This window comes from Ambystoma mexicanum, chromosome 5p (genome assembly GCF_040938575.1).
Source record: "Ambystoma mexicanum isolate Mex_15411 chromosome 5p, UKY_AmexF1_1, whole genome shotgun sequence".
Taxonomy (NCBI): Eukaryota; Metazoa; Chordata; class Amphibia; order Caudata; family Ambystomatidae; genus Ambystoma; species Ambystoma mexicanum.
This window is the reverse complement of record NC_090930.1, coordinates 1,198,200,908-1,198,227,753: the sequence shown is the minus strand read 5'-3', so window position 1 is coordinate 1,198,227,753 and position 26,846 is coordinate 1,198,200,908.

Here is a 26,846-nt window from a genome sequence, read left to right as displayed (position 1 = left end):
CCCTTCATCGACCACTTCTCCAGCCTGCTCATCCTCCTGCTCCGCTGGGTGTACTTGTGCAACCTTCTTCTTCTGTCTCTGAAATTGCGACCTCGGTTTGTCCTTCCCTCATGGTTGCATGGAAGGCATTTGTGCCCGACATGTTCTCGCAAAATGGTTTTGCATGACACACCTGACAAATGTCTGTTGTTTCACTGGACAATCCCCAGAGCGAGCCAGGTTGTATCCACACTGTTCACATACGGTTACAGCTTCTGCTGGTTTTTCAACCTTGCTTATTCCACCTTTCTTGAATGGCTTTGTGGCTTGTTTTCCTCACAATAAAGGCGACTTCAGTCTTGATGGCTTCCCTGGTGGCATCCATTTTGGATGCATGCACCTCTGTGAGCTCATACAACCTTCTTGGTTCGAGTGTGTGAGCCAAGGTAATGTCTGGCTCATAGAGTATTTGCTTCCTCAGCTTTACTGAAAAAAACCTTGAAACAGTTGTGCTCTCACCTCGTCCTTTTCATTCAGTAGTGCACACGTGAATGCAAGTTGGCGAAGCCTGGCACGAAATGCATCCAGTGTCTTTTCTTCCCTTTGCTTAGCATCCCTGAGGACTAATCTTTCATAATCAATATTTGCCATTTTGCTGAAATAAGCATTCAGGAACACTGTTGCAGCAACATAGGATTGGTCGGCTGGGTGCAGTGTCTTGAATATTTTGTGAACAGCTGGCACAGCAGAATACAGTAGTGTTGATTTCTTTGCATTACCATTTAGTTGACCCACAGCGTCAAAATTAATTTCTGGTCTTTCGGCTCACAGAGCCCATTGTGGACCTATGCTCGACAGTGTTCCTACGATGTCGAACTCCACCAGTGGCGCTAGAGATCCCTGCTATCTGGGAAGCCTCCCTGCGTCCTGCGCAAAATCAGACATAGCTGCCATTCTTTGTGTTGAATGTGGACACTTTCTTTTTATTTATTTATTTTAACTCTCATAACGCGCTGCATGCCCGTAGGCCTCAGAGCGCACAAAAAACAGAGACATAGAACTTTGGATTCACCAGATTAAGCTGTGTCATAGCAGCTAGCAGTTTAGCGCAGGATTAGTCCACTGACTTCACTGTACTTGGCCTGTGTGGTTGAACATATTGGAAACCTCTAACTTTATTGTGTAATCCAAGTTCCTGGGCCTTCTCTTTGCCAATGGGGAATTAAGGATCTGTTCCAGTTACTTCAGAGGCGCATGAGCCCTCCAAAGTGGAACCGCAACCTCAGGTCTGTCCTGAACACGTGTTTTACACCACTCACTCATGGGATTGTGGAGCACTCGCATCCAAGTGTGTGTGACTGCAGAGTAGCAGTTTGTACAGGGCTCACCGTGATCATGCGGTGCAGGAGTGATCACGCTCATAGCCATTCCAGAATCACAGCCACAGAGCGACATATCGCCCGGGCTGACCCCAAAAATCAGGTCCGCTATCACATGCGCCTGGCGAGGAGCGCATGCGACTGTTGGGGCGGAGGGCCCCAAATAACGGACAGGAGCCAGCAGCGTGGAGTATAACTTCTTTATTCCTCTCCTAACCTGCAAGTGCCTGCCCCGCACGCCCCCGCCCCTCACCACGTCACATCCGCCTGTGACGTCCACCTCACGAATGAGGTGTCTTAAAGGGCACTCACTCGTGACAACACCCCCGGACAAAATGTCCTTTCAAGGCACCTTTGCAAAACTCGCTTCCCATAACATAACTTGGCCAAGTGGCAACGCTGTCAACACTCCTCCACTAACCTGGGAGGCCTCCTCACATTTCTCTGGGGTCTGCCTCGCGGCTCAGGGTCAGAGCCGCCGCCAGTGTCTTCATCAGGGTACACCTGGCGCTGGACCTGTGGTCCGAGGGGGACCCAAGTTTCATCTTGACTGTCTCTTTCAGCTGGGTCGTCTTCTTCTTGTGGTGATCTTTCTTCTGTCTCTTGCATAACATGCTTAAACCTTGAGCTGTTGCAGGTCACTTCCTGCTCTCCATTAGTGGCAGTGATCATTGTTCCTTTGACAGCCACTACTTGGAGCGGTTCTGGTGCAAACTGCGAGTCAGTTTTTTTCATCGTGGCCCTTTGAACCCACACTTCATCACCAATTTGGAATTCCTTGGGACGTGCTCTCCTTCTCCTATCAGTCTGTTCGCGAGCTTTCTCCTTCACGGCTTCATCCCTTCTGATGATTTCCTGATCTACTCTGGGCTTCCTCGCTGGGTTGGTGACGACCCTAGTTCTCACTTGATATTTCATCATGAGCTCTGCTGGAGTCCTATTAGTGGCTTCATGAGGCGTGTTGCGGTAATCACGCAACATTCTGCACAGCGCTTGATGAAGGTCAGTTCCTTCCAGGCGTGCTCTTTGCATGGTCTTCTTAATGGACGCCATGAACCTTTCCGCCATTCCATTGGCTTGCGGCCATCTCAGGGTTACTCTTTGGTGACGGAATCCCATGTGCTTTGCGAACACCCCAAATTCATGACCACTGAACGGGGCCCCATTGTCTGACTTGAGAGTCTCTGGTATTCCCCACTCACTGAAGACTTCATCAAATGTTGCCCGAACATGAGCAAATGCTGTCGACTTGACACGTTTTACTATAGGGAATCTTGAATGTTCATCGATGAATAGTAGTAGGTAGTCTCCTTCCTCCCGTGGCCCATAGAAGTCGACCGCCACTCTCTCCCAGGGATGTTCAGGGATTGGCATGACTTTGAGTGGGACTGGCGGTTCAGGTTTTGCTGTGCATCTGCATGCTGTGCAGTTCTTTACCCACCGGTCAACCATATCGTCCATGAAGGGGAACCACACGCTGCACCTCAGCTGGCGTTTGGTGTTCTCCGCACCTCGATGTCCCTCATGCGCCGTTTTGATGACTGCTGCTCGCAGTGAGGGAGGAACGACTATCTTACATCCTCGCAGCAAAATGGAGTTGTCTTGGACTGCCAGTTCTACGTGTATTCTCGCCAGACGCTCCATCTCATCTCGAGATGCTCCTGGGTGGCTCTGGACTGCTCTGCGAAAGTCCTTCCATTTGTTGTTCTCCGTCAAGCTGATCGCTAGTGCCATCGTCGGGTCAGCAGCAGACGCGGTCGCAATGGTGTCAATGGATACGGCGGGCGGTAGTGCATTGGCAGTGACATAGCTTATGTATTCCGCATCGCCCTGTCTTGGAGTGTGGTTGCCCGCTGGGTGTCTGGAGAGGTAATCAGCAGGGTTGTGCTCGCCCCCAGGCCGATGAACGATGTCAAAATCATATTCTTGTAGGCGGATGCCCCATCTTTCGATCCTGGGGGGCATTTTCGTGCAAGGATTGGCAAACAGCGATAACAAGGCCTGATGGTCAGTAATTAGTGTGAATTTTTTTCCGATGATGAAATTATGGAAATGTTCGCACGCCCAGACGGCTGCCAGGCTTTCCTTTTCTGCCTGGGAATGCGCAGATTCAGGCGGAGCTAGAGCTCTGCTGGCGTATGCCACAATGTGTCTCGGGTGAGTGTCTTGTCCACTGGTTTGTGCTAAGATTGCACCTAGCCCCACCGGACTCGCGTCCACCACTATCTCAGTATGCCATTCGGGATCAAAATATGCTAACCTCCTTGCCTCTGTCAGAGAGTGTTTGATGGTATCAAATGCTACCTGACATTCCTCAGACCATACAAAGGGAGTGTCTTTTTGGAGTAGACGCCTGAGGGGTTCAGTGATGGAAGCAAAATGTTGGATATACCGGGCACAATATCCCGCCATCCCCAGAAAGGACCTGACGTCGGCAATCTGGGAAGGCTTATCGAGGTGGAAGATGGTCGCCACTTTGTCTGGGTCCGGAGTCATGCCATCTGCTGAGAAGATGTGGCCAAAAAACTTCAGCTTCGCCTTGCTGAACCGACACTTTTCTATATTGAGGGTCAAACCCGCATCCTGTACTGCCTGGCATGCTGCACGGAGTGCTTCATCGTGTTCACTGCGAGACTTGCCAAAGACCAAAATGTCATCGCTATAGTTGAGAGCTCCTTTAATGGGACGTATGACTTGCCGAATGGTTTCATGAAAAATTTCAGCCGCCGAGGAGATGCCGAAATTTAGTCTCTTGTAGCGGAATAGTCGGTCATGCGATGCGAACGTGGTGATTGGCCGTGACTCAGGGTGAAGTACTAGCTGATGGTACCCCTGATTTAAGTCTAGTTTGGAGAAAAGGACAGATTTGATCAGTTGGACTATCATGTCCTCAATCTTGGGTCCAGGGTGTCTCTCCCGCTGTATGGCGGTGTTGGCTACACGCATGTCTACACATATTCTCAGACGACCGCCTTCCTTTGGGTCAATCACAATGGGGGACACCCACGGAGTCGGCCCCGTGGCAGGCTCAATGATATCATCTCTAAGTAGTTGGTTCAGTTCTTTGGACACCGCCTCCTGCAGGTGGAATCCTACCCTTCGTGGGTGTTGTGGGACTGGTTTAACTGCCGCGTCTATGTGTAACTTTATCGGTGGGCCCTTCAATTTACCTAGGCCTTGACACAGTTGCGGAAATTCCCGGACAATGTCATCCTTGGTTATGGCAGTGTTGTCGCGGGATATCAGGGCGCGGATCTGCCCTTGCTGTATAGCTGGACCCTCCGACGACTTGACTACGTCCCCCTCTCGCACTACAATGTTGATTAGTCCGAGACAGGACGCTGTCTTGTAACTTAGCAGGCAGCGAGCTTTGGTGGGGCTCCTGATGACGTGGATCACAGTATCGGTGGATTTGTCAGCGAACATCAATCTTCGTTTGAAGGACCCGACGCTTTGCAGCGGGGTGTCTGCCCCCCATTGGTAGATTTTGGACATGGACAGGTTTAGCGTCGGTTTCTGGCAGAGCGTTAGGAATTCTTTTTCACCCATGACATTCACCGTAGCTCCAGAGTCAATCAGAAAGCAGAATTGTTTGTCGCAGATGTCAATGGCTATCCTGGGTGCTTCTCGGGCTTCCTGTTCGTCCATTATGAGATTGACAAATTCCTCGCTTGTATGCGGGTCATACGTAGCGTCATAATCATGTTCACTTTTCACTTCAGCTATGAACTCGCGGGGCGTTGCTGGCGGTCCATCATATTCATCAGTAATACGCGCAATTTGTCCTTGTGACCCATAGCCTTGGCCGTCATCTTCCGGGTACACTTCTTCAACCACCCGCACATATCTCCTCGGGCTCTGTTGGTAGAACCGGGGCTGTTGAGGCGGGCTAGTGTAGAATCTTTCAATGGGTCTGACTTGCGCTCTCGTCGTGTCACGTGCGGTGGGAAACGGCTTACCTTCCCTGCATACAGATTGGAAGTGGCCCTCCCTACCGCAGTTGCCGCACTTTTGAGAGAGAGCTGGGCAGGAACCTGCATGCGGAAACGCCATCCCACACCTATAGCATTGTCTCTGCAAACGCGGGGTCGACATGTTGCTTGGAGAAACGCTCTTGTTCCCAGCGTGGATCGCAGCTATCACGTCACTTTTGTCAAGTTGTCCAGCGGCATTGCTGGCTATGTGAGTGGCTTGTTTTTCAACTCTTTCGAGTATACGTGCCATTGCACTTACTTCTTCGATGGTGACAGGTTTTTTCAGGAGTTGCTTCTGTAGCGTCGCCGATACACACCCTTCAATCACTCTGAGTCGAAGCGCTTCATCAAGTGAAAACGCGTCAAATTGGCAATGCGCACCTTTGACGCGGAGCCTCGTGAGAAATTCATCCACAGTCTCGTCAGTGCGCTGACGGCATTGGTTAAAGACATATCGTTCATAGTCTCTGTTGGGAGCAATGACAAGACGTTTGTTCAGGGCTGCGATGAGGGCATCAAAATCAGCCATTTCCCCTGGCGGAATGGTTTTGATAAGTGATTTTATCTCTCCCCCTGCCGTGTTTATGAACATGCTGCGCAGTCGAGGGGAGTTTTCTTCTCCAGCAGCCTCAATGAAATTATTGAAGTCCTCCAACCATTCCACCCATCGAGGTCCTTTATCTGCCTGAGGTGTCATGGAAAACGGGGGCGGCATGCGCCATGCTGTGGCGGTGGATCTGGTGACAGCTGGCGCAGGTGGGGGTTGAGAGCTGGAAGATGCCTGGGCAGCAGTGGTGCTCATGGTGGCGTGTAGGATGTGGCCTCAGCGGTGGGTTGGAGCTGAGAGACGTTCTGCAGGCAGGTCGGCACAAAGTCACAGAGGTACTGGGACGAGGAAGAAGGCCCCAGCAAATGAGGAGTGGTGATGTAGAAATTTTTTTTTTTTTTTCTTTTTAAGCTCTGTGGGCCCCTGGTAGTCTGTGGTTGCTTTGTGGTGGTGCTCAGGCTGGCGGAAAGCACCAGGCGCCGTGTGCAGAGAAGTCTTCTACTGCACGGCAGCTGCGTGCATGGCTTCCAGGGATTCGGATCGCGTGTGAAGGAGGAGGAGGTGGGAAAGGGAGGCGCATCCACGGTCGGTGGGATCACCGATGTAAAGGACGCACACGGGGGGGGATCCCCAACGTGGCGGGAAGGAGGACCGCTGGCACCAGGGAGAATCCTCGTTGCCAAATGTTAGGGGCGGAGGGCCCCAAATAACGGACAGGAGCCAGCAGCGTGGAGTATAACTTCTTTATTCCTCTCCTAACCGGCAAGTGCCTGCCCCGCACTCCCCCGCCCCTCACCACGTCACATCCGCCTGTGACATCCACCTCACAAATGAGGTGTCTTAAAGGGCACTCACTCGTGACAGCGACCCCCCTCGTCTCCAATGCTATTTTGTGGAAGCCGACACATCTGGCTCACAGGGCTCCCATGTCGCACGCAACAATAAGGAGCCAGGACACAGTGTGTACGGTTCGGGCTCCGCTCGAGCTCTCGATGTGCACCACGCTGCATGATGCCCCCTTTATTCCAGGAACGTGCTCACATGCTCAGCATCGTTCTCCTTAATAGCACATAACAGTCTTGATGAAGTGTCATGATTGTGTGTACTTTTGTGATGGGTTTGTGCCACCCTATGTCCCTTTGTGACTTGTTTGTTGTGAGTGTGATGTTTTCTGTGGGTTCTTGTGTTTTGTTTGTCATGCCGAGTTGCAGTCCATCTGTTGTTTCACTTTCTTTGGCACCACCTTGTGGCTGGTGTAAAACACTGTTCTGTTCTTACTGTAGTGTGTCACATGATGACACACAGTGGAGTGACGCAACTCTGCTGCGTGACGCAATAAAGGGCGAGCCCAATGGCAACTCACTGTGTGTGAGTATTCTGTATGCGGCGGGTGCTGGGGGCTTGATGCAGTCAGATGACCCAACAACATTGCCGACAAATGATCTGCCCGTGCAGTGGAGGGAATGCAACCCCATCCACGATGAGGGATAGTGGTGCAAGCTCTCCCCAGTGCCTGCCGAGCACACAAACCTTGCGGTAAGGCCTCCCTCAATGTTTGACTTCCCGGTGGTGACGGATCTTGTGGAAGAGTGCTTGTGTGCCCCGGGGACAATTTTTGGAACCACTGAAACGGTGAGCAATACATTGCAAGTGTGAAGGACAGCTTGTGAATTCCCCAACAGTCATTTAATTGTCTGGTGTGCATTTATGGACATTTTCTAAGCGTGGGGGCACGTGTGTTGAAGTGGTGGGCTACCAGATGGGGCATTCCATTCAGAACAGCAAAGCCCATGCTCAGACCCCGCTCAAGGTTGCACATCAGGCAAGCTAAGGACACAGGTACTGAGAGAACCGGGGATGACATTGGCCCGCATCCTCGAAATGGGGCAGTCATACGAGCTGACGGAGGTCAGGGTGACAAAGATGGATGCAGCGATTCGAACACTCAAAATAGAGGAGGTGTGTGCAGTTGGCCGCCAACAAGAAGTGACACCAGTGAACAAGATGTGGTTCCCTAAGAAGGACAGAGGGCAAGAATCGCACATGCCATGCTCGAGGTGCAGGTATGATCTTCCACATCAAGGAGAGTGCCCTGCCAAAGGGAGAACATGTGGGCATTGTGGAGTGCCAGGCCATTTTGCCAGGATGTGCAAGGCCCCTTCACCAGTCATAGTACCCAGAGGTCCCAGCAACATGGGTATGCAGAGAAGGCTGCAAGAAGTGGCGCAGGTGGGGCAAGAAATGTTTCTTAGAGATCGGGCCATTGCTGAGGAAGCAGAAGAGGATGAGGAAATGTTCTTCATTTCTAGTATAAGTGCCATCCAGTGAAGAAGAGACGGCATCCAAAATGCAGAATCAGTGTGGAGGGGGTGGACATTCCAGTGCTGGTGGACACTGGTGCCCTCCGTGAATGGGAAGGGGATGGGACACTACGAGGCATTACCAGGTCCACCAATGTTAACGGCATCCAAGATAAAAATATTTACATTTGGCAGGACTACTCCCATACCACTAAAACGGGTGTTCGTCTCTAGGATTCAACATGATGGACGCTCTGTGAAAGCGAGTTTTTATTTCGTCATGGTCATCAGCAAGGACAGGATGCTCAGCGGCGGAAGCCATGGGCATCGTAAACTTTGCATATGTGTCATGCCTGCTGGACATATCTCTGGACCGGGAACAACCTCTCCATACAAAATGAGTTACGCCCATAGAACCGCTAGACCATTCTATTCGAAATGGAGGTTGTTCGATGCATTGCCCGGAGAACGACATCTGCATTTTTCACGCCGTTAAATTCACGTGACTTTGTTCCGTCACGTGTATCACGGCAGTACGTACATAAGCAGCGTGTAAACGTCGATCGCTGCTTCTGATTAATTCATTTTTGGCGTTTTGTAGCTGAACTCCGGACCTGCGTCCTCGCATTCCTTTCAGCAACTTCTTTGGCATTTTGGAGCGTGTTTCCTCCACACGCTAATTCCTGGAGCCGTGTATCCTTTTCGCGTGTCAAATCTCCACGCGGACGCTGTCTTCAAGCATGGCTGTCCTGAGCTGCGTGTATCCTGTTCGCATGCCAAATCTCCACGCGGACGCTGTCTCCAAGCGCAGCTGTCCTGGGCTGCGTGTATCCTGTTCGTGTGCCAAATCTCCACGCGGACCCTGTCTGCAAGCGCGGCTATCCTGAGCTGCGTGTATCCTGTTCACGTGCCAAATCTCCACGCGGACGCTGTCTGCAAGCGCGGCTGTCCTGAGCTGCGTGTATCCTGTTCGCGTGCCAAATCGCCACGCGGACGCTGTCTCCAAGCGCGGCTGTCCTGGGCTGCGTGTATCCTGTTCGCGTGCCAAATCTTCACGCGGACGTTGTCTTCAAGCGCGGCTGTCCTGGGCTGCGTGTATCCTGTTGGCGTGCCAAATCTCCACGCGGACGCTGTCTGCAAGCGCGGCTGTCCTGAGCTGCGTGTATCCTGTTCGCGTGCCAAAATCTCCACACGCGGACGCTGTTTTCAAGCATGGCTGTCCTGGGCTGCGTGTATCCTGTTCGCATGCTGAATCTCCATGCGGAAACGCTGTCTCCAAGCGCGGCTGTTCTGGCTGCGTGTATGCTGTCGAGTGCAATCCTGCACGTGGTTTTCTGAAACTACTTTGAACCTTTGGTACCTGTGACAGTTAACAGGTGAACTTCTAATTTTTGTTCTATGTGGGAAAGGAAGTATTTCATGAACTATTGGAAGGTGATTGTGCACAGTACTTTGGACGCTATCCTGTGGTGCACCAACCCGGTATCTAGCATGAGCCTCGTGCCGTTCGGGATAAGTCTCCCTTACTAATCTTCCCCTCCTTTGTCGTTGGTTCAACTCCTGGTTTTCTTCAAGAGACTTTCATTGAATACTTCAGTTTTTTGCCATAAGGTCAGTGTTTTGAATTAATACTGTGCTATCATAGTGATTTGAGTTTGGGACAGTTTCTTATGATACTTTATCTATCCTAGGTGTACTTCCGATACAATACCCACGCCCTTTCCAGTGATCCATCTCTCTGCCTGTTTCATCAGTCAGAGAGTTGTATCATTTGGAAGGTCTAATTTGACCTACCTACAATCAAGTCGTGTGAAAAAGGATCCGGAAGAGCCCTACCAATTGTATCCTTTTTGGTTACCGTATCCTTTTCAATTGATACTTTGGTGATTTATGACAGAATCAGAAGCCATGGAGGGTACGGATCCTTTAACTGTTTTGACTCAGTTAATCACTGACTTGCGAAATGAAATGATTACGGCACAGGACATGCTCTGGCATCAAATGGATGTTATGCAAGATGCCATGCATGCCACTCCTCAGGGAGCACAGGTTCCAGTAGCCACTGCATCTGGATCCGGGACTACAGCACCATCATTATCACAGGAAACTCTCAAAGTGGTTATGCCAACACAGTTTCTCTTGGCTCCCCTGGAAAGGTTCACAGGTGATCCTAAAACCTATAGAACTTTTGTTAATCAGTGCCGACTTCATTTCCTTTGCCGGCCTAATTAGTTTCCCGACCTAACTACTAAAGCAGCATTCGTGCTTTCCCATTTGGGGGGTACAGCGGCTGCTTGGGCTAATCCTTTATTGGAATCAAATAGCCCCTTGTTGTACAATTGTGATGATCTTCTGGCTGCTATGAGCAAAGTCTTTGATATGCGCTACGCTAATCAAGCCACAGATCTGGAGTTGCTGAATCTAAAACAAGGCAGTCAGCCTCTGTTGGCTTACATCGCCCGATTCAACCAATTAACAGCCAAAACCCAATGGCCTGGAGACAAGAAGACGGCTGTTTTCTACAAGGGTATCTCAGAAGAACTCAAAGATGCCTTGTCCACGGTCCCAGTGGTTCCTACAGGTTTCTCAGAATTTCTTGACTTGATTTTACAAATTGATGCCCGAAGAAATGCTCGCAAAGGAGAGAGAAAACCTTTCCTGCATGCACCGGTTCGTTCTGAGACACCGGCAGCTTCTTCGAATGATCCTGAACCAATGCAAATTGGTGCGGTGAGAGGCCGGTTATCTAGAGCAGAAAGAGAGAACCGAAGAAAAAACAATTTATGTATGTATTGCGGTTCATCTGAGCATTTACTGGCGGCATGTCCTAAAAAACCAGTTAAGCCTTCGTGAAACATCAAAACTCGACAGTAGCAGGAGTCCCTGTGTCGAGTGTTACATCAGACTCCATTACATTTCCAGCGCACGCACCTATAGCTGTTGAGATGACTTTACGTTTTGATGATCAAGAATTGGAATTGGTTTCCAAGGCTATGGTTGATTCTGGAGCCACTAATAATTACATCGATATCACATACGCCAAGAAATGTTCTATACCCCTTGTAGACAAGAACAAACCTGAAACTGTTAATACTGTGGATGGATCGGTCTTGATTTCCGGTATGGTAACTCACGAGACTGTACCTATTCAGATGACTTTATTAAATGGTCATTCGGAGGAAATAGTCTTCGATGTCATTGCGGCTCCTCAGTACAAAATATTACTTGGACTTGCTTGGTTGACTCTTCATAATCCCGCCATTGACTGGGTTACGGGATTGATCCAATATCCTTCCGTTTTTTGCAATGAACATTGCTTTACCAGTCAGGAGGTGTCTAATAAATCACATATTTTGGCATCTATGGAGGGAATGTCCACTATTAGTGTGGTACATCAGAGCGGTACACATATACCAAGTGAATATACAGATTTTGCTGATGTGTTTGACAAAGGCCAGGCAGAACAGCTGCCTCCACATAGGCAGTATGATTGTCCAATTGAACTAATTCCTGGAGCTAAAATCCCTACTGGTCGAGTCTATTCTTTAACTCCCAAAGAAGATGTTGTCTTGAAAGAATACATCGATAAAGCTCTTGATATGGGATTTATACGGCCATCTCAATCGCCGGCTGCCTCTCCTTTATTCTTTGTTCCGAAGAAAGAAGGAGATCTAAGGCCTTGCATTGATTACAGGGCTCTTAACGACATCACCATAAAGAATCAGTACCCTTTACCACTGATAAATGTTCTGTTAGATCAATTAGGAACTTCCAAGTACTTTTCTAAATTGGACTTGCGCGGTGCTTACAATCTGGTTCGCATTTGTGAAGGAGACGAATGGAAGACCGCTTTTAAGACGCGGTACGGCCTTTATGAATATTTAGTGATGCCTTTTGGTCTTTGTAGCGCTCCCACCACATTTCAGTTCTTCATGAACGATATCTTCAGAGATATGATGGACCAATTCGTGGTGATTTACTTGGATGACATTTTGATATATTCATTGTCTTTTCCAGAACATGTTAAACACATGTTAGCTGTCTTACAAAGACTGAGAGAGAACAAGCTTTTTGTTAAAGCCGAGAAATGTGTCTTTCATACACAAGAAGTGGAATTTCTGGGTTACGACATTACCAATCAAGGTGTTCGAATGAGTCGTTCCAAAGTGAAGGCCATATTGAATTGGCCCGTTCCACACAATGTCAAGTCATTACAATAATTCCTAGGTTTTGCGAATTTTTATCGCAGATTTATTCGTTCTTTCTCCAAAACAGTGGCCCCATTGACAGCTTTAACTACTTCCAAAGTTCCATTCTGTTGGAACCAGAATGCCCAAGCATCTTTTGAGATGTTAAAGGAAGCATTTACCACTGCACCTGTACTTCAACATCCTGATCCGGATTGTCAGTTTATTGTTGAAGCAGATGCTTCCAGTGTCGCTACAGGAGCTGTGATTTCGCAAGTTTTTGCTGAAACCAAGGAGGAGCATCCAGTTGATTTCTTCTCACGTAAGCTTACCTCATACGAACAGAACTATACTGTCACTGAGCGTGAATTACTTGCAATCAAGGATGCTTTCCGGGAATGGCGTGATCATCTTCTTGGGGCCAAACATCAGGTGCTGGTGTACTCGGATCATAGAAATCTTCAGGCATTCAAAACTATGAAATGTTTTACAGCTAGACCGGCCAGATGGCATGTCTTTTTTGCTCAATACGATTTCCAGATTACTTATCGCCCTGCCAGACAACATGTCAAGTCGGATGCTTTGTCTCGCATCGGTGAAGAGGTGAAGGAAGAACCATCGGTGCAAAATAAGTTGTTGGCAGATCACGTGATATGTAGTTGTTCTGCACAGCCTTCCCTAAAAAACGAGTTACAGGAGTGGGTGAAACTAAATCCACAATTGATTCAGGAATTGAATCTTGATATATACAATGGTTTGCCTTTCAAACAAGGAGTACTCTATATACCAACTGGTACCACCGGAACAAGGCCCTCATTTGGGGTCATGATTCCTTGATTTCAGCCCATCCTGGACAGAAGACCCTAGAGTTACTGAAAAGATGGTGTTGGTGGCCGTCTATAACAGAAGATGTTATAAATTATGTTTCAACATGTTCTGTATGCAGTCAATGCAAGAACACTCTTGGCAAACCAGTGGGTTTACTCCAGTCCCTACCTGTTCCTAAAAAACCATGGGACATGATATCAATGGATTTTGTGGTAGAACTTCCAAGAAATAATGGCTACGATACCATATGGGTTGTGGTGGACTACTTTACAAAATTGGCACTTTTTATCCCCTGTATTGGTTTACCAACAGCTGCTGGTCTGGCTGATTTATTCATCCGGCATATATTCCGTTTCTTTGGCCTACCTTCAGTGATAATCACTGACAGGGGCTCACAATTTGCGTCACGTTTTTGGAGAGCACTAAATTCGGCATTACTAATTGATGACAGGTTGTCTAGTGCTTATCACCCTCAAACGGATGGACAGACTGAGAGAGTTAATAGCACTATGGAACAATATCTGCGATGTTTGTGCCTGCAGTTTCAGTCAGATTGGCTCAATGTCCTGCCGGCAGCAGAGTTTGCCTATAATAATTCCTACCATAGTGCCATAGGTACTTCGCCTTTCTATGCTCTGAATGGGCAACACCCCCGATCCATTCCTTTGGATTCCAGTTTGTCTTTGGATACTCCTGCAGCAGGACGTAATATTAGAGATCTAAAGAATCTACAGACGAAAGTTAAGCAGCAATTGGAGCAAGCTAAAAAACGAGATAAGACATATGCCGATGCTCATAGAATTCCTGCACCTGTCTACAAAGGCGGGATGAAGGTATGGCTGTCCACTAAAAACTTGAGGATACCTGGTAAAAAGAAATTGTTGCCTAAATACACCGGGCCATATGAAGTGCTCCACGTTATAAATCCGGCTGCTGTCCGTCTGGCATTGCCACAACGGTGGCGAGTGCATCCTGTATTCCACGTGTCACTCATCAAACCGTGCTCTGATGCTACTAGATTGCCTATACGGCCTGTTGCTATTTCTGTGAAAGGCTCAGACGAATATGAAGTACAGGACATACTGGACATGAGGCTACGGTCTGAGAAGCCGTATTATCTGGTGGATTGGAAAGGCTATGGTCCCGAGGATAGATGCTGGGAACCTCTGTCTAACATTCATGCTCCTGCTATATTAAGGCGATTCCACTCGAAAATGGGAGAGGTTGCTCCTTTGGGGGGTGGCACTGTCATGCCTGCTGGACATATCTCTGGACCGTTAACAACCTCTATACAAAATGAGTTACGCCCATAGAACCGCAAGACCATTCTATTCGAAATGGAGGTTGTTCGATGCATTGCCCGGAAAACGACGTCTGCATTTTTCATGTCGTTAAATTCACGTGACTTAGTTCCGCCACGTGTATCACGGCAGTACGTACATAAGCAGCGTGGAAACGTCGATCGCTGCTTCTGATTAATTCATTTTTGGCGTTTTGTAGCTGAACTCCGGACCTGCGTCCTCGCATTCCTTTCAGCAACTTCTTTGGCCTTTTGGAGCGTGTTTCCTCCACATGCTAATTCCTGGAGCCGTGTCTCCTGTTCGTGTGTCAAATCTCCACGCAGACGCTGTCTTCAAGCGCGGCTGTCCTGAGCTGCGTCTATCCTGTTCGCGTGCCAAATCTTCACGCGGATGCTGTCTCCAAGCGCGGCTGTCCTGGGCTGCGTGTATCCTGTTCGCGTGCCAAATCTCCACGTGGACGCTGTCTGCAAGTGTGGCTGTCCTGAGCTGCATGTATCCTGTTCGCGTGCCAAATCTCCACGCGGATGCTGCCTGCAAGCGCGGCTGTCCTGGGCTGCGTGTATCCTGTTTGCGTGCCAAATCTTCACACAAACGTTGTCTCCAAGCGCGGCTGTCCTGGGCTGCGTGTATCCTGTTTGCGTGCCAAATCTCCACGCGGACGCTGTCTGCAAGCGTGGCTGTCCTGAGCTGCGTGTATCCTGTTCGTGTGCCAAAATCTCCACACGCGGACGCTGTTTACAAGCGCGGCTGTCCTGGGCTGCGCGTATCCTGTTCACGTGCTAAATCTCCACGCGGAAACGCTGTCTCCTAGCGCGGCTGTTCTGGTTGCGTGTACGTTGTCGCGTACAATCCTGCACATGGTTTTCTGAAACTACTTTGAACCTTTGGTACCTGTGACAGTTAACAGGTGAACTTCTAATTTTTGTTCTTCGTGGGAAAGGAAGTATTTCATGAACTATTGGAAGGTGATTGTGCACAGTACTTTGGACGCTATCCTGTGGTGCACCAACCCGGTATCTAGCGTGAGCCTCGTGCCGTTCGGGATAAGTCTCCCTTACTAATCTTCCCCTCCTTTGTCGTTGGTTCAACTCCTGGTTTTCTTCAAGAGACTTTCGTTGAATACTTCAGTTTTTTGCCATAAGGTCAGTGTTTTGAATTAATACTGTGCTATCATAGTGATTTCAGTTTGGGACAGTTTCTTATGATACTATATCTATCCTAGGCGTACTTCCGATACAATACCCACGCCCTTTCCAGTGATCCATCTCTCTGCCTGTTTCATCAGTCAGAGAGTTGTATCATTTGGAAGGTCTAATTTGACCTACCTACAATCAAGTCGTGTGAAAAAGGATCCGGAAGAGCCCTACCAATTGTATCTGTTTTGGTTACCGTATCCTTTTCAATTGATACTTTGGTGATTTATGACAATATGGAGTATATGCCGTAGATGTCAACACTTTAATTGAGAGGTTCAAAGAAGTTTTCCTGGGTGTGGGGAAACTGTGTGGAGACCCGATGAAATTACACATTGATGAGTCGGTCCGCCCAGTTGCATTGAAACATCGAAGGATACCCTTCCATTTGAGGGAACAGGTGGACAAAGAACTGGACCACCTTGTGAACTGGATATAATTGAAAAGGTAGACGGGCCCACTCCCTGGGTATCCTCAATAGTGGTGGCGTGGAAACCAAAACAGCCCGGGGCAGTACGCATATGCGTGGACATGAGGCTTCCAAACAAGGCAATCAAACGAGAGCGACACCTGACCCTTATGGTGATCAACATGGTAGGAGAGCTGCAGGGTGCTCAAGTATTCTCCAAACTGGATTTGAGGGTCGGATATCACCAGGTGGTCCTCCATCCGGAATCCAGATATATAACCACCTTCATGACACACCGGGAGCTATACCAGTACAAACAGCTCAGCTTTGGAGTGTCATCAGTGGCGGAAGTGTTCCAGAATGTCAGCATGGTAGTACTAGCAGGCCTAGAAAGAATTATCAACATAAGCGATGACATTCTAGTATTTGCAAAATCAGAGGTAGAACACATGGTGAGGCTGGAGAAAGCCCTGGAGAGGATACAGAAACGTGGGCTCACGCTTCACAAGGAAAAATGTGAATTCTTGAAGGACCAAATAGAATTTCTTGGATTTGTGTTTCACAAAGGGGGGATGTCACCTGACCCCAGGAAGATAAAGGACATACAGGATGCCAGGCCACTGAGGAACGTATCAGAAATACGCAGCTTCCTCTGGATGGTCACTTATTGTGAGTGCTTCATCACAAATCTAGCGACAATATCAGAGCCTCTAAGTCACCTGACGAAAAAAGATACGGCGTGGAAGTGGACACCGCTGGAGCAGGAGGCCTTTGAGAAGATCAAGAGAGCGCTTACAGAAGAGGGGGCCATGGTGTTTTTAACCCTGGTCGAGAGTCGGAGATAGTAGTGGACGCCAGCCCTTTTGGTTTATGAGCGGTTTTGACACAAAGAGATGCCGAGGGCCATGTGAAACCAGTGGCATATGCGAGCAAGGCACTTACTGACTCCGAGCAGCGGTACTACCAGATCGAAAGGGAGGCACTAGCAGTCCTTTGGGGTGGGGCCATTTCAGACAGTATATCCTAGGGAAGCCAGTCACCATAATTACCAACCACAAATTACTGTTGCCGATCCTCACAGGGTCTTCCTCAAAACCTCCACCGCACATTGAGGGTTGGATGTTGGCACTTTTGGAATATGGAGTGAAACTGATTTACCGCCCAGGGTCACACAATACGGCGGATTACCTATCGCGGCAACCTGTTGTGTGAGATGAAGACGGTCATAAGGAGGCTGCGAAAGCAGATGAACATGTGAGCCTGATAATAGAGACGACTGCGCCCGTCTCGCTGTCAGTACAGGCGATGGAGTAAGTATCCAGTCAGGACGAATGTGTTGAACTCATCCGATAGGTCATGCAAACGGGGGAGTGGAAGAATGTCCTGATGGGGCACAACAAGAACGTGCAGGAAGCCCAGATGGAGCTAGAACAGCTGTGGAAAGTATGCCATAAGCTATCAATCATGGATAAGGGACTCCTGCTGAGGGGAGACAGGGTGGTAGTCCCACTCGCATTGGTCCTGAGAGTGATCGGACTGGCTCACCACTGACACCAGGGCTCGGCCAAAACAAAGGCCTGGTTGAGGCTAAAAGTGTGGTTCCCAAACCTCGAGGGTACGTTGATGACTGTGTGCGGATGTGCGTGTGGTGCCATACAGCGGCGACAGTACAACGGGAACCCCACATTGAGTCAATGCCGAGGAGCAAGCACCCATGGATCACACTGCATATCGATTTTGGGTTCACAGGACGAGGATCCCCCTTCTTGCTGCTCATCGACCACTGGTCCAGATACCTGGAGGTGGAGCTGGTGGACTCCACCTCATTTGACCATATACTGTCAGTGATGAAAAAAGTGTTCGAGACACACGGATTCCCGAGAGAAATCTGCTCAGGCAATGGCTCTCCCTTCAAGAGGAGACCTTCGCAGAATTCCTATGCGAATGTGGCATAACACATCGAAAGACATCCCCAGTATGGCCGAGGGCTAACGGGGAGACCGAACACTTTATGTGCACCCTTAATAAGGGGTTCTGGAATGCCCAGGGCCAGTGCCTCAAGCATGTGCTCGACCAGACCCAGCAGGAATATCGGTTGACGCCTCACAGCTCGACGGGAGTAGCTCTGGTAGAAGGCCTATTCAGAAGGTGCTCGAGAAGCCTGATCCCAGAGAATGAGGGGAGGCCCCATGGGGAAACTGACAATGCAAGAGTGTTTGAAGAAAGAAAGGTGAGAAATGAGCGGGAAAACATGAGCAGCAACCTGCAACCGCATGACGGGATGGTGGGCGATGAGGTGCTGGTAAGAAACAAACATCTAGAGTGAAAGCTGTCCCTCACCTTTGAAACCAACCCAATGGACGTGGTCGAAGTGAAGAGGTCAAGGATCACCACGGCGGATGAACGAGGGGCAGTTACCAGGAACTCAAGTTTCTTCAGAAGGGCATGGGAGGCTCCGTCACCCAAAGAGGTGAGAGAGGAGTTGGACACCTGGGACAGTGGCGGTGAGGGAGGCTGAGGATGGCCCCCAGACCTGGTTGATCCCGGACCGGTAAGTGAGGGACGACCAGCAGGGTGAGGAACTCGGAGGCCCTCCTGTTTGGAAGACTATGTCATGCCAGAATGATATGCCATGTTTATTAAATAACATTCCATACTGTTTACACTGTGTTTAGTGCTACTGTTTGTTCATGGACATAACATGTAAAAGTATTTTGTCATGTTTGATCACTGCGGTCACTGTTATTTTTCTTCACGGACATCTCATGTCCAAGTGTTTTGTTTATGATTGACCCTTATGGAAAAGGCGGAATTTAGTGTGTCACATGATCCATAGCTCTCAACCATTTCTGTCGCAAAGGCTGGTGAAAACACCCGATTTTGTTTTTGGCGGGTGAGAGCCCATTGAAATGAATGGGCGTGCAGGAAGCTTGGCGGGTGAGTCAGCTCTTTACAAGGGGGGGTGACACCCGCCAAAAGCGTGTGAGTTAAGAGCTATGCATGATGACACGTAGCGCAGTGACGCAACTTCGCTGCGTGATGCAATAAAGGGGTGTTGCCGCCCCCGCCAAGGCAGTGCGAGTCCCAAGCCCAACAGCAACTCACTGTGTGTGTGTGCTCTGTAGGCAAGGGGTGCAGGGGGCCCGAGTCGGTCAGATGACCCGAAAACACTTACCATCTCAGAATCAAGATGAGTGCTCCAGTGCTAGCCCCAACCCCTCTTCTGACACATTCTGACAGCCTGGTTTATCCCCTCCTCATCCCGTTCCATTGTTGTCCCTCTGTTGGCTATTGAGGTTTGTAGGCCTCAGCCTGCGTTCACAGATTAATCGATACATACCTGTGGTTGCGCACAGAGAGCACGATGAATAAGCCAGCACGCAAAAGTGCACACTCTTGGTTTCCCACACAAAGGAAGCAGATTTAATCATGTTTTGAAAAGGTCACAACTCTCCACGGTGGGTTAACACCATTTGACAGGCATGTTTGCCTCTAATACACCTGCTGCTCTTTCAGAACGATAAATTAATCACTAGCTGCATAGAAATCTGAGAAGTACGTCATAACAGTTGGACCGCAAAAAAATAAATCCTGTAGCGTTTTAATAAACCAGTCTGCAGGTTTTATGTTCTGTCAGTGGAGTTTCGCTGTTCTGCCTGGGAATATCTTTCTGCAGCCTTCTAGCTCTGGGGTGACTGCATTAAACGAGAATATCTGACAGCCAACAAGCTGGGACGTCGCCATCATGTTTGGGTCACTGTTTTAGTGATATACCTCTCTTGACAACGGTCACTGCCATTCTTTTTTCTGCTAGGTTCCATGCATATCATTCTGAACCTCCTGTGAACTTTTATACACGAAGATGCCAATGTCCGTGGCGGGCTGCCAGGAGAGGAGGAGCATGTCCTCTGATTTGCTCACTATATACTTATAACATTAACACAAACGGTTGTGCCAAGCTCCAAAATATACACAGGGGGCCCAGTGCGTCAACTGGTTTCTGAGAAGTGGGTGTGTCCCTATGTCCGAGAACAAGCACCGTGAAACAGCTGGATGGAGCCAGATACTCAAAAATAAAAAAAGTGGGTACATCTAAGAAACGCCACAAATGCGCCGAAATAGATGCAACTAATTCACCTCTCAGAGATGTGCCACTTTACAAAATGACACAGAAGATGCACTAAGTGGAAGGAAAACATGCAAATCCAGCAGATTAGGCATGCAAGAACGGAGGGTCCACCCAAAATGTGCAAAAATACATCAAAAACCTCATTTACAAATGTTGGGGAGCTGACTTGCACCAACAAATTTACAATCCCATTTGCTCCATACCCAAACAGCGCCCCCAAAATGAGCCAATGCACTGGCCACCCACATTAGTGATGCTACCCTTTTTTTTTTTTTTTTTTACAAAGCACACCACACAGCATTAAAGGCCTACACAGTTGACTAAATTTTCACAATTATTCTGAAACAATTATGAGGACTGATGCAATAGGCATGATGCAAAAGCATAAAAGGAGAAGAAGTAGGATAAGGGCAAGGGCGTAGATGAGGGTGCACAGCCGATTTCAACAGTATGATGATCCGATCACATGTACTCACCTTTCGACAGTCCAAGTATAGGATGACCTCTGACAGTCTGACTGAGACCCATGCTAGCCTATGATGAAAGTGTATGCCATAATGCACTAAAGGGGACATCTAATTGAAAGATGTATCTATCACACGACCAACAAATATGAGCCAAAATCCAACAGCTATAAAGGAATTACCATGTTCTGGGAACATAACAGCAAAGAATTATAGTTCCACAAAGTACAAGATTCAGTAAGGGAACACATCACACAGCTGAGTTTCAAAACATGTATTGCACTCTTAACATCAGATATTCTATATACAGAAATAAAATTTCATAAATGACACCCAAGTCCAAATGTCCCCACAAACATGCTAAAACAGCCAAAAGGAAATGCACATGGCCACAAAGGTGTCCATTATGTGATCTGCTTACACGTGATCTGCCACCTCCTTGAACACATGGACCTTGATGTTCTTGCTCTCACTGAGACCTGGTTTAAGGACTGCTCTGTCACAAGTTCTGACACACTTCTGCCTGAAGGCAACAAGATCCTCTCTGAGCCCAGGCTCACCAGGCCAGGAGGGGGAGTTGCCCTGATCTATCCTGAGTGAATCCCTGATTCCACCATTCCCACTCAGGCCTACTCCTCTTTCGAATGCCTGGTCTGCAGGTTCGCTCTCTCCCCTGTCTCCTCTTTTAATCTGGCCACCTTCTATCTGTCGTGGACCATTCCACCCTCTTCCCAGAGGCGTAGACAGGGTAGGGCCTGAGGGGCAAAGCCCACCCAAAATCTGTAACTGCCCATTCAGCAGTTTTGTGTGGGCATTTACAGATGTTAATGTCACTGCGGTGGGCCCAACTACATTAGCTTCAAGCCCCATATGTTAGACACTCCTGGCTATGCCTCTGCCTCTTCCTCTCGAAATGGGACTGACTTGGCATCCTCTCTCTTGTCCTCCGCCTCCCAACTACTCCTACAAGGGGATCTCAACATCCATCTTAACTCTCCTGACTCTTCAGGAGCTTTCCGCAACCTATGCGACTCGCTCTCTCTCCCCATTCTACCCTCTGGTCGGGCACACTGCTGGCCACAACCTGGATGCACTCATCTCCACAGACATGCCTCTCACTACTCCACTCTCATGGACAGATCATTCTCTTCTTTCCTCCCCTCTCACCTGAAGTGGTCTTCTCCTTAAATACTGGCACACCCTGCACTGCCTTCCAACTACAAGGTCTTGCGACCCATGAAAAAAGTGTCAGAGGCTGCCTTTGCCTCCATCTACTCCCCACCCCCTACTCTTTCGGCTGACTCCCTCCCTGACACAGCCCTCTCCCACCTCCACCTTTCCATCACAAATACTCTCGACATCCTTGCCCCTATCATGAGGGTTTTGACTGAAGCCTCCCAAAAAGTACAACTCTTGGTACAACTCTGATCTATCTGACCTTAAACACAAGTGCAGGGCAGCGGAGCAGAAATAGGGATCTTCAGGTGCACCCTCTGATAAGCTGGCCTGCCGCCTTCTGCAAAGGCAATATAGACTCTGCATCCGGCACAAGAAAAGAGTCCATATTCAAGTCAACATCTCTGCGGCTTCCAACAGCACAGCCAAACTTTTCAAAGCCTGTAAGGAGCTGGCCAACCCTACTGCAGCCTCATCCTCTATTGTACCCACCCAGGCCCTTTGCGGGGCCCTGGCTGCACACTTCACCACCAAAACACAGGACATCCTTTCCTCTCACTTCACCGCACCCGCAAGTGGACCATCATCTTCTGGACCCCCTAAATCCCCCCCCCTCTCTCCTCCTTCTCCCCTGTCTCACCTCAGGAGGTTTCTAGACAAGACTGGTCTATGAAAGCCTTTTCCAAATAGGTGGACCCTTGACCCTCCAAAACCATCAAGGACAACATTGACTCCCTCGGTCTAACCTTGGCAGACCTATGCAACCACTCCTTTGCCACTGGAGTCCTCCCCACTTCTCTGAAGCACTCTTTTGTGCACCCTCTCCTCAAAAAAACCTCTGCCGAACCTTTCATTCCGGCTAACTATTGCCCGATCTCCATCACCCCTTTCCTGTGCAAACTCCTGGAGAAGCTGGCTATCTCTCAACTTACCCTCCACACTGAATCTGTTGGTTGTCTCCATGACCATCAGTCTGGCTTTAGAGCATCCAGAAGCACGGAAACAGCTCTTCTGAACACCCGTGAAGACCTGCTCTCAAACCTTGACTCCAACTCTCCCTCTGTTCTCATTCTCACTGACCTCTCCTCTGCTTTTGATAGGGTAAACCACAAAATACCGATCTCCCATCTCAGTGATACCCTGGGCATCACAGGTCAGGCCCTGGCATGGCTTGTGTCCTTTCTCTCTAACCGTCCCTCCCAGGTGGAAATTGGGTTCTTTCTCTCCACTATTACCCTCTCTACTCGTGGTGTCTCCCAGGGTTCTAATCTATCCCCCTGGTTCTTCAATGTCTTCATGGCCCCTTTGTCCCACAAAATCTCTGCTTTCACCTCCAACTTTCAGTGCTATGCGAATGACACACAGCTCTCTTTCCAGCTATCCTCGGTCTCCTCCTCCTCGCTCATTCCTGACTGTATGTCCGCAATTCAGTCCTGGTGTGCTGCTACAACCTCTGCCTTAATGCCAGCAAGACAGAGATCGTCCTCATTGGGACCTCTGCTCCCACTTTCCCACTCTCACCCTGGCCGGTCTCCCTTGGTCCTGCGCCCCCACCCACCAGTGAGGCAAAAAATCTGGGGGTCATCTTCGATTCTACCCTCTTCTTCTCTTCTCACGTCTCAGACATGTCCAAAAAGACCCACTACCAGCTGCATGTCCTCAGAGGTATTCTGCCTTTTCTCACCTTCCCCCAAAGGCCAGGGACGTAATTTCACCAAAATGCCTGGGGTAGTGGAAGTGAAATCACATGACCCTTGAACTCTGATGACATCACCGTAAGTGATGTCATTTAACCCCACCTGGACGTGACATCACGGGAAGTGATGGAACACAACTTTTCAGGGGTACAAAAAAACAGGAAGTGGCATTGCATAGCATTGTTCCTAAGTACACTACAAATAATATGGTTACAATATCACTATAATGTGATATACATTTCATACAAGAATGGATCACCATATGTATTGTTAATATCATTGTCTATAGGCCCATATTACCAAATTACTCTGAATGCAAGCAGACGTCCAAATGATAATGATGTGTTATTATATAGCACGTACGCTTAAGCGCTTTATATAGAATTAATATACATACGATATCACCCAACATGTGATGGTACTCATTTATCAACCTTAGAAAGATCAAAGGCTGAGTTGATGTGTTTAAGAACAGATTAAATCAGTGACTCACCCCCTGAAGTGTGCCTGAAGTAAACCTTTAATGAGTCTAGCAATTTTTGTATAGAATTCCAGAAAGGCAAATGATGTGTTATTCATATTCTTTCTTATTTAGGGTCACTGCTCAAAGTTTTACACTTTTGGTACCCCTTGTTTTTTAAGAGGTCTGAGCAAGAACGCCAGCCACTCCAGAAGCAAAGAGCCACATGGCACTGGCCACAGCCCAGGAGCTTACATCAAAAAATAAATGAAAAAATATATGTTTTATATTTTTTATTTTTGTTTTACGGGTAGCAAGGGAGACCACAGGGGTAGCAACAGAGACCTCAGGGGTCACAGTGGCGACCCCTGGTGACCTCAAAACGACATCCCTGCCAAAGGCTCACTGTCTCCAGAGCCCTGGTTCTCTCCGGACTTTACTACTGCAACAGTCTCTTTCTCAATCTTCCTACTTCTACTCTCTGACCTCTTCAACTTATTCAGAACAGCAAGACTTGTCCTTGGCCTCAAGCCAAGGGACCACATCTCTCTGGCGCTGAAATCTCTCCACTGGCTCCCCGTGGCTGCAAGGTTCAAGTTCAAAACCCTCTGCATAGTCCACAAGGCTTTCTGGGGTCTGGGCTACTACTATCTACAACACTTTCTTCCCAAATACTCTCCTTCTAGAGCCCTTTGCTTGGCCTCCTCCAAATCTCTGCGGGTGAGCCATTGGCCCAAACAGAGATTTGGGGGTAGATCCCTATTCTCTGTGCCTCCCTCTGGAATAGCCTCCCTACCTCTCTTCATCTTGAGCCGGATCTCCTCAAGTTCCAGAACCTCCTCAAGACTTCCCTCTTTCTCTTTCTCGCTCCCTCTCCCCTGCTAAATCCCCTCTTTCTGCTTGTTTCCCTCCCTCCTTCTCATCACCCCTGCTCAGTTAGCTGACTGGCCGCCTGGTGCACCTCCAGAACCTCACAGGTCCCAGGCTCCATCGCCAGTCCTGCACTTACCTCCTGGCCTCTGCACTGTGCCTGGCGCTACTGCAATATGCCTCATGATAGGGGCAACCACTCTGCACTTAACCCTGGCCCCTGCAGGACTGGGCACACTTGTCCCCCTCCTTCGCACTTTGTGTTCTCCGCACTTACTCAACTTTGACCCACTAAACTAAAACTTTGTGTTTTAGGCCCAGCAAGTCTGTCTGTCCAATCCTCCCTCTTGTGCCCCCCACTAGTTTTGGTTGTGCTTGAAATACTCTTGCATAGACGCATTGGATGACCAACCACCAAGCAATCTGAATTGTTTGCCAGATCAGTACTATAGTTATTTATCAGAATGTTCCCTTCCCTCTCCCCCCTTTTTAATTTTCTCCCCTCAACCTTTGTCTAGCACTTCACTAGTAGCTATGCCTCTGTGCCTAGTAGGGTAGCTATTGTTGTTAGATCATTTGGAATCTTTAAGGCATAAGACTGACAACTATAGTCCCTTGTTCCCTACCCGCTTTTAAGCGCTTTGAAGCACTTCACTTGTGTATAAATGCTATACAAATACACAATTACAATTACTATGCCTAAATGTGGTGCCTTTGCAGATGCAGGGTATGGGTGCAGATGATGTCTCAGGCATGGGCTGTAGTCGTTGGCCATGGCTGTTACAGAATAAGGCAGTGGGGCTAGAGCTCCTTGTGGAGGCGGTTGTTCTCACTGCTACATCTTCCTACATGGCAGATCTCAAGTGGTTAGCGACAGCAAAGTTTTCTGAATGTTGTCTCATTTGAATTCTTAGCTGCCAGCGGGCAGTCATCTGGCTGGTGCGCAGCTCCCTGAGTTCTCTAACGAGTGATAAATTTGCTTCAACTAACAGGCTCGTCAATCCTAGTAATCCCTTACAAAGGGGGAAGCACATGGAGGTCAACTGCGTACAGCAGGCTGATGCTGCCGTATTTCTTTCTCCCAGGTTGTGCAGGTTGTGGGACATATCCTGTTGGTTTGTGGCCCTATCTGTACAAGTGAGTGTATTGGAGGGTTGGCAGGCACATTGTCTCCTGCGGCCGCAGATGCTGCTCTTCCTACCGCTCCAGGGACCTCGACAGCAGTGCTTTAAGTGGGCTAGTGCCAGTCGGTACCAGCCGGGACTAGGCCCGGTGGTCTCCAAATAGTGGGGCTGAGCCAGGGCCCTACCGGGCCCCCCGTTCCCCCTGCACCATGGCGGGACACATTATCGCACCATGGCCACAGTTGCGACGGGAGATGCACCCGCCATTTTCGAGTCAGGCATGCTGACAGAAGTGCCAGCGAGCTGCAGCTGTGGCTGGCTGGCACTTCTGTCAGTCACTGTAACTTCCTCTTGTGACCGCTCGCTCAAGGGTTCACTCAGGGAAGTTAGTGTCCTTTGTTTCACCCACCCCAGGTCACTGAGGCATCTTTGACCCTCTGCGAACCTGGAGACTCAGTGCCATATTTCTGTGTTTGTAAAAAGAAAAGTACACAATTCAAGCCATCTTTTATAAAGCTTTGCCGATGGACAAAGACACCTCAGACTTTGTCGTTAAAGCTTTATAAAAGAAGGATTGATTTGTGTACTTTTCAAGCCATCTTTTATAAACATAGAATGTTTAAAAAAGATGGCTTAAAAAGTATGCAAACCGTAACGTACGCACACAAAATATATTTGTCTATATACCTTACTATGGCTTGTGTACTTTTCAAGCCATCTTGAAGTACACAAACCATAGTAAGGCACGAAAACAAATATCTAAATGTAAGCATTTATATATTTATGTGCGTACCTTACTATGATTTGCGTACTTTTCAAGCCATCTTTT